Raw genomic sequence first — 18,301 nt, forward strand, 5'->3', positions numbered from 1 at the left:
ACACCGCCCCTCACCGCCCGTCCCTCACCGCCCGTCCCACACCGCCCCTCACCGCCCGTCCCTCACCGCCCCTCACCGCCCGTCCCTCACCGCCCCTCACCGCCCGTCCCACACCGCCCCGCGCCGCCCCTCAGCGCCCCGCGCACCGCCTGTCCCCGTCCCACACCGCCCCTCACCGCCCGTCCCTCACCTCCCGTCCCACACCGCCCCTCACCGCCCGTCCCCGTCCCACACCGCCCCTCAGCGCCTGTCCCCGTCCCACACCGCCCCTCGCTGCCTCTCCCTGTCCCTGTCCCGCACCGCCTGTCCCTGTCCCGCCCCGCTCCGCCCACCGCCCCGCACCGCCTCTCCACAGCCGGCACAGTTTCTCCGTGCTCCTCACCGCCTCTCAGCGCCCCGTCCCGCACCGCCACGCACCGCCCTGGGAGAGACCGGGACCCCGGCCCTACCCATCCCCTCCGGGGACGGGGCACCGAGATGCTCCCCAGTGCTCCCCGCAGCAGCCCTGGACGGGACACCGGGAAGGGACACGGCTCCCCGGTGCTCCCCATCATGGAATGGGGCACAGGGAAGAGCACAATTCCCCGGTGCTCCCTGCTCCATCATGGCACAAACACCGGGAGGACACGATCCTCCCCAGTATTCCCTTCTCTGGCATGAATGGAGCAGCACCAGAGGGACATGGGCTCCCCATGCCTGCTCACGAGGGACACAGCTCTCCTCTCCATCCTAGGATGGGACTCTGGAAGAGCCTGGTTCTCCTCTCCATCCTGGGATGGGACTCTGGAAGGGCCTGGTTCTCCTCTCCATCCTGGGATGGGACTCTGGAAGAGCCTGGTTCTCCTCTCCATCCTGGGATGGGACTCTGGAAGGGCCTGGTTCTCCTCTCCATCCTAGGATGGGACTCTGGAAGGGCCTGGTTCTCCTCTCCATCCTGGGATGGGACTCTGGAAGAGCCTGGTTCTCCTCTCCATCCTGGGATGGGGCACCAGCAGGGACACAGCTCCCCAGTGCTCCTTGTTCTGGCCTGACACAGGGCCCCAGGAGGACCTGGTGCTTCCCAGCGCTCCCGCTCCATCCTGGTACCAGCATGGGGAGAGACACAGTCCCCCAGTACTGTGTTGCTTGTCCGAGGTCTGGCCCTGGACATTCTGGGTGTGCCTGGGCTGGGCTGTCACAGGAGGAGCAGAGGGAGCTGAGCACAGAGTTGTGGCTCATCCCAGCAGCCACAGCCCGGGCAGGAACCTCCCAACAGTGCCAGTGGGTGTAAACAGGAGCCAGGCAGGGGGAAACAGTGTCTGCAGGCATTCAGAAGAGTCTGCATTGCTTTTCCTTTACTTGCCCTGGATCTTGAAAATGGGAATATTTTTACTTCCTTGGCAGACACCCATTTTTACTGCATTAATTAGGAGTAGAAAATACCTCCAGGAGCAGCAAATCACTCTTGGCACATCCCCTCTGCCCCTTGCAGAGTGCTTCAAGCAGCTCCAGGAGCCTCTGGGACAGAACTATTGAGCTCTCAGCCCCTCTGGAAAGCACAAGGATTTATAAGATTCGTAAGAATTCTTTCTGGCTGGCTGGAAAGGAGATGGAGAGAGGCTCTGAGCACCTGAGGCAGGGGGGCTGCAGCATGTGCAGCTCAGCACAGCCCTTCCCAGCCAGGGGCAGCCCTGAGCATCAGCCTCACACACAGGAGAAAAATGCTCCCTGGGCTCCCTCCCACGCAGTAGCAGCTGTGGAATTTCTTGAGGTTGCAGCAGAGGAAACCCTGAAGGTTTTCTTTACAAAACAGATGCTTTACATATTCCTGATTTTCTCTTCACTAAAATGTCCGGGGTTTAAGTGACACTTTGTCTTTGCAGTGTAGTGCTGCTCACAAGCACTTCTACAGCACCCCAGGGATATTCCCCTCTGATCCTATTCCCTGTCCAGCCCCACTCTGGCTGCCAGTGCCCCTCGGTTTGTGAACAGCAAGGGGAATTTGGTCCTTTGGTCCTCGAGTGGACACAGAGCTCATTCCCCCTGTGCCACATGCCCTGGGAAGCACTCACTTTATGTTCCAGCCAGGCAGCTGCAATCAGCAATTTGTCCAGCTTTTTTTCATTCCCAAGAACTGCTTTTGATAATTCCAGCTTCTAAGGGCTCATTCCCATCTGAGCCAGCAGTGGGATCACTAAACACCGCTCTCAGTGCAGCAGAACGGCACCGTTTGGGTTGTTCCCTTTCATTTCTCAGCTCTGTGCCCCAAGGCATGGATGCTGATAAGCATGGCCTGGATGTATGGAACCCATCCAGATGGTTGCAATGCCTTTCCCTGTCCTGCTGCTGGGATGGAGAAAGCACCATGGTCCTTGGATCCAGGTCACAGCACTCTGACTTCACCTCCTTTGGGGAAACAGCCTCACCCTGTGAGTGCAGCGGGGCTGATGCTCAGTGACCCCAGCAGAGAGCACTTCTGCCTGGCTGTAGGACCCCCTGCTTCAGCAATTAATATTCCTATGACAACTTTTGTGGGATAGAGACCCCAGACAAGTACTACAGGTGGTGTCTTCTAATGGAAACAGGGAATCCAAAGTGCCCTTAAAACCCTGGTCCCAGACTGGGAGGCTCACCCTGAGCAGAGGGTCCATCAGGAGGGGACAAACAGGGCTGACAGACTGGTGAAGTACCGGGGGCTTGGCTCCAGATTTAATCAAAGACAGAAATCATTTGCTGGCTCCTCTGCACAGCTGGGCCTGGCAAGAGCTGTGGCCTGAGAAATTGGGGCATACCTCCTTCTTGGAAGTCTCAGTGCCCCTCAAGCAGAGGTGCTGCTGTTTTGGGGTTTTCCTGCAGGCTTGGCTGCTCCAGTCTTCCCCACTTCTTTTCAGCCCTCTCCTGTCCCAGGGCACACAGTGAGCACCAGGAGCCCAGCACACAGAGTGCTCCCAGCTGGATTTGACCCTCACAAGGTACCATGAGCGTAATTCCCGTGCCATGGGACAGGCGCTGGGATGGCAGGAGGAGGGCGGAGGCTCCGGCCGGGGCTGGCACACAGCAGTGAGCCGCAGCTTCCAGGCATGCCAGCGGCGTTCGTCAGGGCTCCCGTGAAAGCGAGCAGGCGGGGGAGGAGCTGCTTGAAAAATTGCTATTCACAGAAATAGAAACTTCCCGCAGAAACACGCGTGCGTCGGTGACAAAAGCCCAGCTGGGAATTTCTGCTGGCAGCAGGAGCAGTGGGAGGTGAAGGGGCTGGGGAGTGCAGGAGGCTGAGGTGCAGGACTGGGGATGCTGCCAGGGCCCTGACCTCGGCTCTGAGGGAAATTGCTGCTTTTTTAGCTGGAAAAAGCATCTCTTGGCTCCATCATCCTGCAAACGGTCCCCAGGAGCAGGACCTGGCAGTGTGGCAGCGATGGGCTCCGTGCCCCCCACTCTGAGCCATCCCCTCCAGCAGAGCTTCCTCGGGGGCTGTCAGGACAGCACAGAGGGTGGGCAGGCCCTGGCACAGGGTGCCCAGAGCAGCTGTGGCTGCCCCTGGATCCCTGCAAGTGTCCAAGGCCAGGTTGGATGGGGCTTGGAGCACCCTAGGATAGTGAAGGTGTCCCTGCCATGGCTGGGGGTGGGACTGAATGAGATTTAAGTTTCCCTCCAACCCAGACCATTCTGAGATTCTGGGATTCCACACTTCCCCAGATGATTTTCATGGCAGGTTTAAGCCATCCTGGCATTTTGTCTGCCTATTCTCTCCAGTCCCCTGAACCCCATCGTTAAGCAGCTATTATTAGTCCCATTTCTTGGCATAGCCAGGAGCTGTGTCAGAGCCCACCAGTCTATTTATAGAGTTCTGTGAGCTGTTTTGTTACTTGTGTTAATTGAATTAATCCCTTCTGAAGAAAAGAAAATACTTGAAGAGCTCAAGTTCAGTCCCTGGGACAACATTCCCAAACTGTGGGGATCCAGGCAGCATCTCAGGCCACTGATAATCCTTAGCCCTTAACACCAGGGAAAGGCTGCCCTGCTCAGTGTTCCTGGGAATTCATGGGAGGGGATGATACCAACCCTGCCCTGCAGAGCTGAGACTCGTGAAACCCTACAAGGGGATGGAAGGGAAATAGCTTTTATTATCTAGATAGATTTTACTCTAGATATTAACAGATTTAGATGTGCAATATGTACTTAACAGATGGATTCATCCTTCACTATGCAGGAAACACAGCAATAAAGTCTATCTGACTTTAGAATTACTGGGATCTCCAAGTCCTTTAGCGTGTTTCTGTCTGCTTTGGGACATAATTAGTCCCTACAAAGTTTCTTCCATCTCATGCAGGCTCTTCCCTTAGGGATCCCTGTAAGATAACCACAGACAGCTGGGCTTTCACAGTGGGAAAATGCTTATTGGCAGCTCATATGTTATCAGGGCAGGATCATTTAATCAAGGAACAAGCATGGATGGGAAAAAGCAGCACCCAGAAGCTAAAATAATTTTGGAAAGGCAAAATTTGTCACACATTAAAGCCTAGCCACTGCCTCCTGCATCTTTGGCTCTCTGATGCTCTAAGACCAAGTGGTATCAGTGGCAAGGGTGTCAATCAGATAATGGACATAAATTAATATTAAAATCAGCACATGAACTGCAGATTGTAAAATCCACTGTCATGTTTGCAGTTTGACTGGGCCATTTTTTGGTTAATTCACAGCTTGCAAATGAAAATGCTGTTTCCTTCCTGCCTGGCACTGGAAATAAGCATCTCTCAGACTGCAGAGTTGGTGGGGTACACTGCTCATGATTCTGGATTCTGCAGCTGTCTCTGACAGAGATTCAACAGCTCTGTTAAGAGTTGTTTCAAAGCTCCCAACAGGTAGAGCTTTGAAAAATGTCACTTCTCTCCACTGCTGCCACCTCTCTCTGATGGCCTGTCAATGTGACACCACCAAGGTTGTGGACACCCCAACCCCAGAAATGTGCAAGGCCAGCTTGGATGGAGCTTGGAGCAACCTGGTCTGGTGGAAGGTGTCCCTGCTCATGGCAGGGGTGTTGGAATCGGGTGAATTTTAAGGTCCCTTCCTACCCAAACCATTCTATGATTTATGATTCCAGGAGGTTGTCCTGAGCACAGGGAGACCTTGATGGATGTGATTTCATTCCGTAACTCAGGGGATGCTGCAGGAAGAGCTTCCTGTACTAAGCCCATAACAGAGGCTCAGGAGGGATGGAAGAGTCTTGTATCCCAGGAAAAGGCTGTGTTTGGAGCCTGAGGGATGTTTTCCCACTTCTAGCTGGAAAGCCACCTTCAGCATCAGGGTTTTGAGCTAAGTGCATCCTTCTGTGGGGCTTCACCTTCCCTGCATCCCTGCCACATCCCTGCGAGGTGCTCCTGGCAGGGGCTCTGCTGGCAGACCCCCGCTCCCGGGGACCTGCTCCTTCCCAGGAGGGGGGCGAGAGCCATCTCCGGGCCGAGTTTCGGTGTCGCTCCCTGGGAAGAGCTGCAGGATCTCCCGCTGTCAGCAGATGCCAGCAAAGAGCCGCTCTGCAGCCACCGGCGCTGCCGCGGGCTGGGGGTACCGGGGACCCCCACCCTGGGCTCTGGGGCACCTTCTGCCCCCATCCCACCGTCCGGCTGGGCGCTGCCTGCCGGGGGACAAAGCCTTGGGATCCGGGGGGGCTTTGCCACCAGCTGAGAACCCCCAGGCTCAGCTCACGAGGAACTGCAGAACTGCAGAACTGCGCTCCTCTGGCAGCGAGCAGAGGATCGGGACCCTCTGGCTCATCCTTCGTGCCACTCGGGGGCAGGGGACACGCTGCCCCTCAGCCTGCTGCTTATGAGAGTCACAGAGTACTTTGGGTTGGAAGGGACCTTAAAAACCATCTAATCCAACCCCCCTGCCATAGCAGGGACGCCTCTGCTAAATCAGGCTGCTGGAAGCCCCATCCAACCTGGCCTTGATGTCCCAGCTCCGGGGCATCCATATCTTTTCTAGGAAACCCTGTCCTGTGTGTCACTACCGCCACTGTACAAATATTCCCTCTTTATCTGGGCTAAGAGGGCACTGGGGAGGAATCCTCACCTCTTCTCACTGCTCAGTTATCCCGGGCTAGCCCCAGCACCGGATTTTGGCTGGAGGTGTCCAACAGGATCCTCCCACATCCTTGACGTTCTGCTCAGCACCCAGGGCACAAACCCCACCCTCCTCTTACCCACCTCCCCTTCCTCACTCAATTCCTCTCCTAAGGACTTGGGAGGCACCTCCTGCTCCCTCCCAGCTTGGCAGGCGTGTGTGACACCCCTGCTCCACAACAAGAGCTATTTTTACCCTTAAAATATTCATGTTCTCCCGGCTCAGCCTCGTGCACTCCCCGTGTCCGCAGTTCCTGGCTGGGTCCCCGCTGCAGCTGGGATCAGATTGTGTCCCCAAGCACCCTGCAGCCAGGAAGGGATGCAGGAGGAGTCCATCCACTGCCCCATAAAAAGCTCTTTTTCCAGCCCGACCTCCAGCTGGAACTTGTTTGATAGGAGAATGTACATATATATATATGATTCCTGCTATTTCCCCTTCCCTCCCTGCTATTTTCCCCTTCCTCACGGCGTTCTCAGGTCTCTCAAGTGAGCTCAGGGCTGCCCAGGGGAGCAGTGCTGGCAGCTTTGCCAGGTCTTTTTGATGGTCATGGAAGGGTTCTGGACCTGGAAAAGCCTCAGGTCCTTGGATTCGGGTGCCAGGACAGGTCTGTGGTCACCCCCCATCCCCTCCTGGCTGCTGGACCCCGTGTGCCTCACGGGAGCCCAGCACTGTCCCAAGCCCTGGGGTGCTGCTGCCCACAGGACACACACTGCCCATTTCAGTGCTGCTTTGAGGGGTGCTCTAAACCAAACACCAGAGCAGCAGATGGAACCCACTCCAGGCTCCAGGAAGGCTGAGCAGGGGGATCCATCCCTCTGTATTCTAGAGTGGATGCTGGATGCTCTGGGTACGATCCTTAGAGGGTTTTTTCAGGGGCTGGAGGGGCTGCAGAAAAGGAATGGGGGGCATCATCCCTGCTGTGAGCTCCCCATCCAGCTCATGGCACCTCCAAAGGAGCCCTCTGGCATGAGGGGGATGGCAGGGATGGCAGCAGTGGCCCCCCAGGGGAAGGACACCCGTAACCATCCCCCTGCCCCAGGCTGGCCCCCGCTCACCTCTGCTACAGCCCTTTGCTCCTCCCCAAAGGGAGGTTTTAATTTACCCTCTTGGCTGGCGAAACCCTATCCCGAGCAATTCCCCAGCCGTTCCTCCGAATCGCAGTAACTACCTCATTACTTTGATATTAATAGAATTCATATGGCCTGGAGAAGATAATTGAAATTAGCCCCGTGGCGAGGGGGAGCCGAGGGGCCCGGGGGGCTGAGCTGTGGCAGGGGGTGAGCCCTGACCCCTGGCTGGATTCTGGCCTCCAGAGTGGGTCCTGGGGCCAGCAGTGCCCACAGGGATGAAGCATTGCCTGTGGTTTGTTCAATTGCACAAAACTGGGAAGCAGGATGGATGGACACCCATTCCAGTGTCTGTCAGACTGCGAGGATGCCCGGCCAGCCCCTGCCCTGGCTCTCAAGCCATTGACCCTCTCGTTATCCCCTGTCTTGTCCCCAGCTCCAGGCCAGGCCATGCAGTAACCCTCTGCAGCATCTCCTGCCATGGGGCCATTGCCATTCTTTCTGGGAGAAAAAAAGGGGAGAAAAAGGTTCATTATGTGCAAAAGCACAAGGGCAGACAGCAAATGGCCTGGCAGGACCATGACAGAGCCATCCCACCTCCCCTCCAGCCCTGGGTTCCTGCAGCTCCCACCCACCTGCTCCCCGTCAGATGGGGGTGACCCCCACAAAGGGGCCATTCTGCCACCCTTGGGCTTTGCCCTGACACGTGTCACCTTAACCTCTTCCTTGGGACCAGCTGCTGACAGGGGACCCTCCTTTGTGGCCCCGGCAGGCGGCAGACGAGTCTCCCCATCTGGCCTCGTCTGTTGGAGACCCCCTGCCCCGGCTCATAACGGCATTAACCTCGCTCCCACCCCCTCAACTGTCACCGACAGCCCCAGGTCCCCAGGCTGGGGACAGACTGCATCCCACAGGGACTTATCACATCCCTCACCCACCCCTGGCACCTCACAGGGACCCGGGCATCCCTGGCTGTCCCTCTGACCCTGCCTGAGGGTATCCCGGGCATCCCTGGCTGCCCCTCTAACCCTGCCTGAGGCTATCCCGGGCATCCCTCCCTGTCCCTCTGACCCTGCCTGAGGCTATCCCGGGCATCCCTGGCTGTCCCTCTGACCCTGCCTGAGGGTATCCCGGGCATCCCTGGCTGCCCCTCTAACCCTGCCTGAGGGTATCCCGGGCATCCCTGGCTGTCCCTCTGACCCTGCCTGAGGGTATCCCGGGCATCCCTGGCTGCCCCTCTGACCCTGCCTGAGGGTATCCCAGGCATCCCTGGCTGCCCCTCTGACCCTGCCTGAGGGTATCCCGGGCATCCCTGGCTGTCCCTCTGACCCTGCCTGAGGGTATCCCGGGCACCCCTGGCTGTCCCTCTGACCCTGCCTGAGGGTATCCCGGGCATCCCTGGCTGTCCCTCTGACCCTGCCTGAGGGTATCCCGGGCATCCCTGGCTGTCCCTCTGACCCTGCCTGTGGGTATCCCGGGCATCCCTCCCTGCCCCTCCAACCTCCTCTGTCTGCACGAATGGGCAGGACAAGGCAGGACAAGGAATTTGCCTCCAGGGGCTTAAGAAATTCCCGCACACCTGTGACTGCAGGTGGGGTGAGTCCAGCCCTGGGGCTCAGGACCAGCACAGGGGCTCCATCCCAACCTCCTGCCACTGCACCACATCTCTCTGTCCCTTGTTTGGTCCAGCACTGCTCCCACGGGCAGTGGGGGATGCTGCAGCACCCTGGGCTGCCTGGCAAGCAGGAGACCATCGGGGACGGGATGTGAGGAGCAGCAGGGTCAGGCCCTGGAGCACCACAGGTGAAGGACCAGGAGAGTGACAGGATGAATTTGGTGAAGGAGGCTGGCATTCCCTGGCTGCCCGGTCAGCGAAGTCCCCGGGTCAGGACAAGGCAAGGCAAGACTCCCTCAGCGCCTCTCCCTCCATCCCTCCCTCCCCAGGCAGCCATCCCCGAGGAGGCCTTATCTGCCTCTAATGCTTCGCAGCAGCCTCCCTCCCCAAAGCTTGCGGGCTTGGCAAGATGCTCCGAGACTGCATTTGCTCCAAATGGATTGTATCGAGGGGAGAACAAAGCACTGGAGAGTTTTCAAAGCGGAGCTGTGATCGCAGCCCGCAGCAGAGGTGGCCGATCCCTGGTGGAACCTCCCAGGGGACCCTTTGGGGTCCAGGCTCGGCCCCAAAACCCAGCAGGCAGTGGCTGCTGCCCCTCACTCAATGTCCCAGCCCTGGTTCTGCCATTCCCCACTGCTGTCCGGCCAGGGGCCATTCAACAAGTGCTGGCCAGAAGACAACGGCTCCATTTTCACCAAAAAAATGTTCTGCTGCAAAATCTGGCCTTGCTCCAGCTACAAATGAAAAAATTAGGTGGTTGTTTTTTTTTTTTCTTTCCTGCTGCAGAGTTTCTTGGAAAGCTGGTGTGGGGCAGGCTCTGGAGCAAACGCTGACCTTGGCATCACGCCCTTGCCCACTTGTCTCCCCATCCCTGGTGCAGGAAGCTCCAGGCAGAGCAGCTGGCAGAGCGGATTTTTTTGTCTAACACACTCAAGAACGTGGGGAGAAAAAGGGAAATATTCTCTCCTCTGTTGATCTGAGCACAAATTGCAATCACAGTCAGGAGGGGTGATGGTGTGGAGCTTCCCCTGTCCAGCCTGTGCTCCCTTTGGAAAGATGGGTACAGGTGATGCCAGGACTGACCCAGAGCACCGTGGGCTGCATCAACCAGGGTGCTCTGGGGTGAGGTGTTCCCAAGGAAGCGCTGGCACACAGGGAACCACACCTGTCAGGAAGGGCTGGAGCAGAAGAAGGAACCAAGGAATGAGACCAGAAAGTTGTGTTGGCTTGGTTTTCCCTCAGATCCTCAGGAAAGATGGTGTCAGCAGTGAGTCAGCTCCTGGAGGTATGTGAAATCATAATTGAAGAATGCTGAGAAAACAGCAAAATCCCACAGAAAAAAAAAAAAAAAAAAAAAAAAAAAAGTGGGGGAAAAATATCCCAAACAGCCTTCAAGCAAAAGGAATTGTGGATTCTGGAGCCTCGGTGCTGGGCAGAGTCATGAAAGAGAAGGGGCTCAGCAACTGAATACATTTCAGGGAGCAAAGGGATAACTGCAGGATTGCATCAGGGATGGGGAAAAAGGAAAACTAACCCTGGGGCAGTGAGTCTCTGCTGTGGGACAGTCACAGGGCCCCACATGGCCCCACAGCAGTGGGCTGGAGGGACACACAGGAGATCCCAGAGGCTCTCCCAGTGCATTCCCAACCCATGGGAAATGTCACAGGCACGAGGACTCCTCTGGACAAGTGTCACAGAGAATCTGGGGAAACAATAGAGCTGCCCAAGGCCAGGCTCTGTAAGTGCCTGGCTCACACACTGTCACCTCGTGAGGGACAGAATCATCTGTGCCACTTTAGCAGGAGGGACAGGGCAGGGGCTGAGCCAGGAGGGCCCAACATCCCCACAGCCATGGCAAGAGAGATGCAGAGCAAGTGAGGAGCCTCCTGCAGAAGGCATGGGGTGGTTCACAAAGAGACAGAGGGGAAAGAGGGGGAAAATCAAGCAAAATGTCACAAGTTCAGAAGCTCAAAGGAAAAGGAGGTCTCTGTGTCCTGTAGGGAGATACTGAGAGGGGAAGAGACGCTCAGGGGAGGCAGTGCTGGATGGTGGGATTGGGGAGAGGGGTTCTGCCCATCACTGCTGGGATCAAAACCAACCCTTCCAGCCCTCCTGGAAAGGCCCAGACACCTGACCAAGGAGAGGAGCTGGGATCAAAGGCTGGGATGCACAGTCCTGGTGAAAATGCAGGGAAATGACAGAGCCAAACTCCAAGCAGCAGAGAAATGGCAGCAGAGTGGACTTTGACTGTGTGTCCAAAAACAGGACACACAGTCAAAGTGTAAACAGGGCTGTGAAACCTTCTCTTGCACACTGGAGAGAGCCAGAGGGTAGGGAAAAGCCAGATGGAAACTCAACATAAACCCAGCCCACGTGGATACCACAGGCACCAGCAGGGCCTCAGGCTTCTGCCCCATCACAGCACCACCACGAGCCACAGCAGGTGAGATCAGGGCACAGCTGGGGATGGGAATTGATCCATGGAGACACAACCTTCCCAGCCCTCTGGGACAGCACCTCATGCCTGGCAGTATCCCCATGGCAATGCAAGCTGGGCACTAAACCATGGCTGAAGAGGCCCAGGTGGGAACAGGAACTCTGTGCTGGGAGCCAAACAAGTGTGAAACAACAACAAAAAAATGTTATTTTGTTATCAGGGATCAATCAAACAATCCACCCCGTTCAGTGTACCCTTCAAGGCGTGTGCACTCATCAGACAAAAACGATGGCAGCAAGGAATAGCCGTGTCAAAGGGGCTCCCAGCCCACACCAAGGGCAAGCACAGGCAGGAGCAGCATCAGCTGCACTCCCCGTGGGTGAAGGCACTGCAGGGGTGGTACTGCACAGCTGGCATGGAAGGGATGCTGCTCCACAGGCACTGCAGGGGTGGCACTGCACAGCTGGCATGGAAGGGATGCTGCTCCACAGGCCTGACACATTCCCAGCTCTTCCCTCCACAGCTGGGCACTGCCCACAGCTCTGGGGAGGAGAAAAGCCCCTTTGGCCTTGCTGCTGATCCTTGCTGGGCTCCCAAGAGCTAAAAGCACTGAGGAAATGCCTGCAGGGACTGACAGGGAGTCAGGGGACATTCTCCTCCAGTGGCTGGAGCCCCGGTGTCACCATCTGTGCGGCTGCAGATTTCCTCCCCAAACTGTCCCAGCCCCACAGAGCTCTTTGCCCTTGACAGGGAGGATGAACAAAGAGGTTTTACATAATCCCACATGATCTGCATAATGCACAGCCCCAAAACCTGCTGCTCTCACCCACCACAGCACAAGGAGCCACTGGAGGTTCCTCTCTCCTCTCAGCCTGATTCCTCTTCCCTGGTGATGTATCACTGCCAGGAGTGAAATCCTGTGTTGAGCAGCTCTGCCAGGCCCCAGGTGTGGGTACCCACAGCCCAGCACATTTGGGGTGCTGCTGGAGGCACCCACATCTCAACAGGAAGCTTTTGCTCCCGCTGTGAACACCACACAGTCAGCTGGGGAGAGAAAAAACATGAAAGTGTGTGGAGATATTTTCACAGGGACACTTAGAGGGTGCCCATGGTTTGTCCTGAAAGGTCTCCACCTCCAGTCGTCCCATCACCTCTATCCCACCCCCAGGGAAGGGAAATCCTGCTGGAGCTCAGGTGCTGAGCTTTAGCTGGAGCCGAGCATTTCAGAGCCACAAAATCCTACTGCCTTGAGCAAGGAAAGAAACCATCTTCAGGTGATTTCTGACTGTGCTTAAAAGTACAACAGTAAAGCAAAAATTAAGGCCTAGCAGTCCCTGCAGGCAGTGGCTGTGGTGCAGTGCCTGGATGTGTTTGCAGGGCTGGGAATGGCATATCCAGCACAGCCCTTTCCCTCCACAGTAACGCTGTGACACATACACCATGCGGTGGTGCCACACGGAAGTGGCCAAGCACAAAATCACCCAAAAATCACCCAAAAATCACTCCAAAGGAAGAGCCCATCCAGCTGGGAATCACCCTGGGATTCTCCCAGTCTCCTGCTCACCACAGGATGGGCACGAGCAGAGCCGGCAGCGTCTCAGCATCTCCAACCGACTCCAATGACACCACCCGTAGGCTCCAAAATGTTGGGGAAAAAATAAATATAGCTCAAAGGAGACTCAGAGATCGAAGAGAAATGGCCATTAGCAGCCCTCCATCTGCAGTAAAGAGCCAGCCATGTCCGGCACTCCAGATCTAATGGGTTTTTAATATTCTCGTGGCACGCACTGGGGTATAGATGGGAAGAGACACTTGGAGGTCTTGCATGAGCACCAGTACTCGGGGGGCTGCTCACAGAGTTCAGGCTCTTCCTTTCCCTGCCAGCTGCCTGAGAGATGTAGATGTTTCAATTATTCTGTCAAGCTGCATATTCCAAATTGAGGCCAGGGAAGTGTCTCTGTCTTATATAGAAAGAAAGGAAAAAATATATCCCTAAAAGGAAAAGAAATGAACTCAGAAATTAATAAGGCTGATTGACAATGCTGCTTTGGAAACTCTGATACCATATGGCATCCTTGAATGGCTGCAGTGCTGTTAGGATGGAGCTGACCAGCTGGAGAGTTACTGTGGGTTGTTTGTAATTGTAATAATGGATATCAGATGGCTGGTGTGGAGCAGTTTATAAATGAGAACAGACAATGAGCCGCACTGTTTGTCAGGAAATCATTGCTGATATGGGCTTTGTGCTCCCCACCACTCCTGGGTGGAGCTGGCTGCTCCCAGGGCACCCTGTGCTGCCCCGGGGTCCGGCTCCGGCCGGGAAAGGCACGATCCTGGGGCAGGTACTGCATCGCTGAGGAGGGTGGTCCAGCCAGGAGAACTTCCAAAAAAAAACTCCTGGTGCTATGGGCAGAGCCCCAGATGCCACTGGGAGATGGCAGCAAGGCTGATGTCCTTCTGCAAGAGATGTGGGGTGCAGCCAAGGAGCCTCCCTGAGGAAGCCAAAGCAAACGGGGACCTGTCTGGGATCCACCGGAGCCTCTGGAGCTGCTGGGGGCTCGGATACTGACACTTCCAGATTGGTTTTTGTGATGAACAGCCAGAAAAATCATGACATTTTAGAACTTGCCAGTTAATGGATTTTTTTATTATTTTTTTTTTTAAGTCAGTAACAGTGAAATTCATTATTTCAATTTCTGCTGATCTCCAACTCCACAGTTTAGCACATAAAGCGAAGCCTGACTTTGGAATGAATATGTCACACACTTGTTCACTTCTCTTTTTCAGAATGAACTTTCATCCAAATTAACACAGGACATTTCCCAGCTGGAATGTCCCCTTGCTCCAGCTGAAGCCACCCTGTGCCACATGGCCCTGCAGCCAGAGGACTCCAGGCAGGACAAGGCTGGGAGAGAAGGCTGCCTGCAAGGCTCAGCTATTACAACTGTTGTTAATTCCTTAGTGGTCCTGGATTATTTTTTACCCCGAAAGGTATTGAAAAAGAAGTGATAACCAAACTGTGTTGTGGATATTCCCTCATCACCTGAAGCCCTTTGGCAGTGCCAGGTGATGTTGCAGGGCAGGACAGGCACAGCCACCTGTCTTTTCACACTCAAACCCAAACATAGCTGGGCGCTCCAGCAGGTCTTATTTTGGGCTCACCAGCCCCTGGGAAGGGATGGAAAGAGCCCTGGCACTGCTGGGCCTCCTCCCCGCTCGCCTTCAGGCTGATGGCATCTCTGGTGAGGGGGCCAGGGCGCGGCGGGTGCTCCGGGAGCAGCCAGCCCGCAGCAGGCACAGCTTTCTAGGAAAGGCATCTCCGTGGGAAGGAGGCCAGGCCTGGAGCTGCGGCCACAGCACGTGCCAAGCGCCGGGCAGAGCATCCAGGAGCTGCCATGCCCCTCTGCAGGGCATCTCCACAGCCTGGAGATGCTCCCACTGCTCCTTCTGGCTGCACAGAGAGACTGCAGTGCTGCAGGTGGGCTGGGAACCCCCCAGGCAGGACAGGACAGCAGCTGCCCCGTGCCCTCCTGTGTCCGGGGCACAGGGAACGCTGGGCACAGGTGCTGGAAGTGCAAGAGAACAGCCTGGGGGGGATCATATCCAACTCATCACCTTCAGCAAAGCCCTTCCCTCATCATCATTCTCAGCCCTTGCTACCTGTAACAGAATTGCTGCTCTCTGGTTTGGTTTGGATGAGAAATTAAATCTCTCATGCATATATTCTACATAAATTATATAGTCATATTTAAATGTTTTCTAGTCTTATATATAAAGATTTCTTTTATACTATTCTTCTGGAGTATAAAAATATTCCTTGGAAACCCCAGGGTGTACAAATCCTCACACAAAACCCTTGGTGGAGCTGGACATGGGTAAGGCAAAGTGACTAAAGTCCATGGTCAAAATCAGCAGGCAGGAAACCTTCCTCTAATCCATTACCCCTAACCAAGCTCTGTGATTAATTCCCTAAAGAAATATGGAGTCCTGCTCCCTGCCAGTTCTAAAAACATCCCTGTTTATATGGGGCATGGCTCTTCCTCAAAACTCCAGTATGTCTTTTTTCCAGTTCAGAGAGGATTATTTGAATCTGCCTATTTGCAGCCTTGATTTTTAGGTTTTCATGTAAAATGCAGTTTACCTATTCATTTTAGTAGTAGAGATTACAGATCTGTCTTACATATATCAGCCACTACTTAGAGAAAATTGGCACCCATTACCATGCACCAAACATCATAACTAAGTTTTAATTTCTTTGTAAAGGGTTACTGAGGTGTGGTGCAGACACAAGGGTGTTTTGGACACCCCCTCTGGAGCCGGACATGGGAAGCTGGAGGGCTGATGGCATTCCCCAGACCCACCCACGGTGTCCTGTCCCCATGTCCCCACAGACCTGCCTGATCACATCCTCCCTGTTTGAGCCTGAAGTTGTCATTCAGTAGAAAAACTCCCTCTCTTTCTCCAGCTCAACTTTGGCTGACCTCATCAGCAAACTGAGCTGTTTGTAGGAAGGGAAGCTGGGGACCAGCCCAGCGGCCCATCCTGCCGGGGTGCCGGGGTCACAGCGCGTTGGTGGCACCACAGCCCCGCTCCCCAGCACTGAGCACAGCTCCCCGTGTGCAGGGCAGATGAATTCCTTACCACTCACCATCACCTTTTAAATCACCGTGACTGCAAGCCCTGACAAGCACTGTCAGCAGTTTCAACACAAACAGGATTTGATTTCAAAAGGAAGAGGTATTCAACATGAACCCGTGCACAAACACCCTCATTTTTCTGTTCTTCCTGCACAGCCACTCTGGAAACGCTGAACGGCCCAGGCTGGGCTCAGCCCTTCCGTGGCACCTGAGCATCCTCTACTTGATGTGGTTGAGTGAGCTCAGCCTGCCTGGCTGTCACTTTTGGGGTGCCATCTGTTTGATCAGTCCCATCACCCCCGTGCCCCAGGCTGGCGTTGTTGGTTTTGGTTTTATGGGGGTGACAGAGCCTCACCACATCCTCCCTCCCACGCACGGTGTCCGTGGGTTTGCTTTGTCCTGCCTGGCAGGTAAGGAACCCAAAAGCGTTGTCACTTTGTCATCCCACAGTGGCTGGCACCGTGTCCCCTCACACAGGGTGCAGTGTCTGTGGGATCTGTGTGCTCCTGGAAGGGTGGATTCGGGATTCCCAGCTCTGCTCCGAGCCCTGGTGCATCCCTGGCCCATCAGCATCTCATGTCTCCTTTCTCTCCTTCCACGTGAGGTTGAAAAATCACCAAGAATCTGCTGGAGGGAGTTGAAAATTCAAAGTAGGAGCCAGCTGAGCACAAGGACAGGCACATGGCGGCTGTGAGCATGGACTCTGCACAGCCACACCAAAATACCCTGGGAAAAATGCACCCAGAGACAGGATCATGAGGGGATCAGCACCAAAGCCAAGAGGGAAGAGTCATCCCAAGCTGGGAGGATGAGGATGGAAGCACAGTGCCAGGGATAAAGGTGCATTAGGAGCAGAGGGCTGAAACAAAATCCAACAGGGAGTGATGGTAGAAGTTGCAATCTTCAAAATGCACCAAAAACTCCTTCTGCTTCAGACATCTGCAAAAAATATTTAATAAAACCCAAAATCCAACCCAGCTTCTGCTCATTCACTGTTTACTGCCAAACACCTCCACGGTGGCAGCTGACTTTTGCTTTGTGTCTGTGGCTGCTCACATCCCATTGATGGAAAATGATGAAATATGTTTTAAAATAACATAGCAAACCCCCAAAAGTGCTGGGTGCTCACATGAGGATGGGGATGGCCACTTTGTCTTCCTGGAGGAGCAGCAGAAGCCAGGGTGTGTGAGCACCGTCCCCAAGCCTGGCTGTGTTCCGACAGGGGCTGTGGTTGTGATTTGCAAAACGATGGCTCCTTAGGGAAATGATGGGATTTACCCCACAGGTGCAGGTCTGCCTGGAAGAGGAGCACAGCAGCCAGGCTGCTGGCGATGCTGCCACCCAAGGAGCCACCATGAGACAGCCCTTCTGCCTCCCCAGGGCCCCTCTGGACAAGCGACCGCTCCGAGCATCCCCAAATCCTTCATCCCCAGCCCATCTGCCGCTCCAATCCCGCTCCCCGGCTGCCACGGCAGGGTGGCTCCCACTCCTCATTAGAGGTCGCAGCCCCTGAGCAAAGATTAATCTGGCACTTGTGCGAATTTATCTGCTTGAAAAGAGAGGGACTGGCTCTGACCTCGCAGTCTGGAGACTGGTGGGGAGTTTACTGTCCCCTGAGCTGTCAAGCCAATTCCCTGCAGTACCAAGCTGTTGTTCTTGGCATCTGCTAGGCAGAAAGGCTGTGAAACACCCCAAATATCTGTTTGTTTTAAAAGGTAAATATTAATTTCAGGATGCTGTTTACATAAGCAGACTCTTGGAGCTTGAACTCACTGCCTTTTGCTGGTGTCACATGGCATTAGTGTGTATTTAACATTTATTTAACTCTCCTTGGCCCTGCTCGTGCCAGATGGCAGGCAGCCTGCACGGACAGACAGGGCTCAGCTCGGGGCTGCTCCGAGCGTGACAAGGGGCTGGGTTGAGGCTGCAAAGTTAAAACTTTGAGCAGTTTTGTGGCTGCAGGTTCCTGAATGACACCAAAACACACTGTGGGTTTGTGTCCCCAAGGCTGGGTGGTGTCCCTGCCCCCAAACACGCAAGGCAAGCACGGAATCATCCTCTGACGAGTCCAAGCCAGGGCAAGGGCTGGGCTTTCCTCAGCTCTTGCCAGGCACTGGAGTCTGATCCCCTTGGCCAGATCCTGCTGGCACTGAGCTCCCTCACTGCTCCCTAAGGAGCAGATCTGTGGATGCCAGCAGCCATCCCAGTTTGCATGCACTGGGTGGGACACCCAGAGCTGAAACCCTGAGCTGCACAAGCTGGGGGTGCCTGGCCAGCCGGTGACATGGACGAGCTGATGACATCGCAGAGGAGCTGGTGACATGGCACAGGAGCTGGTGACATGGCACAGGAGCTGGTGACATGGCACAGGAGTGGATGACATGGCACAGGAGCTGCTTGCTGGCTCCTGGGGTCCTGAGCAGTGAGTTTGCTCCTCTCAGTGAGCTGC

Source organism: Poecile atricapillus, chromosome 15, assembly GCF_030490865.1.
Source record: "Poecile atricapillus isolate bPoeAtr1 chromosome 15, bPoeAtr1.hap1, whole genome shotgun sequence".
Lineage (NCBI taxonomy): Eukaryota > Metazoa > Chordata > Aves > Passeriformes > Paridae > Poecile > Poecile atricapillus.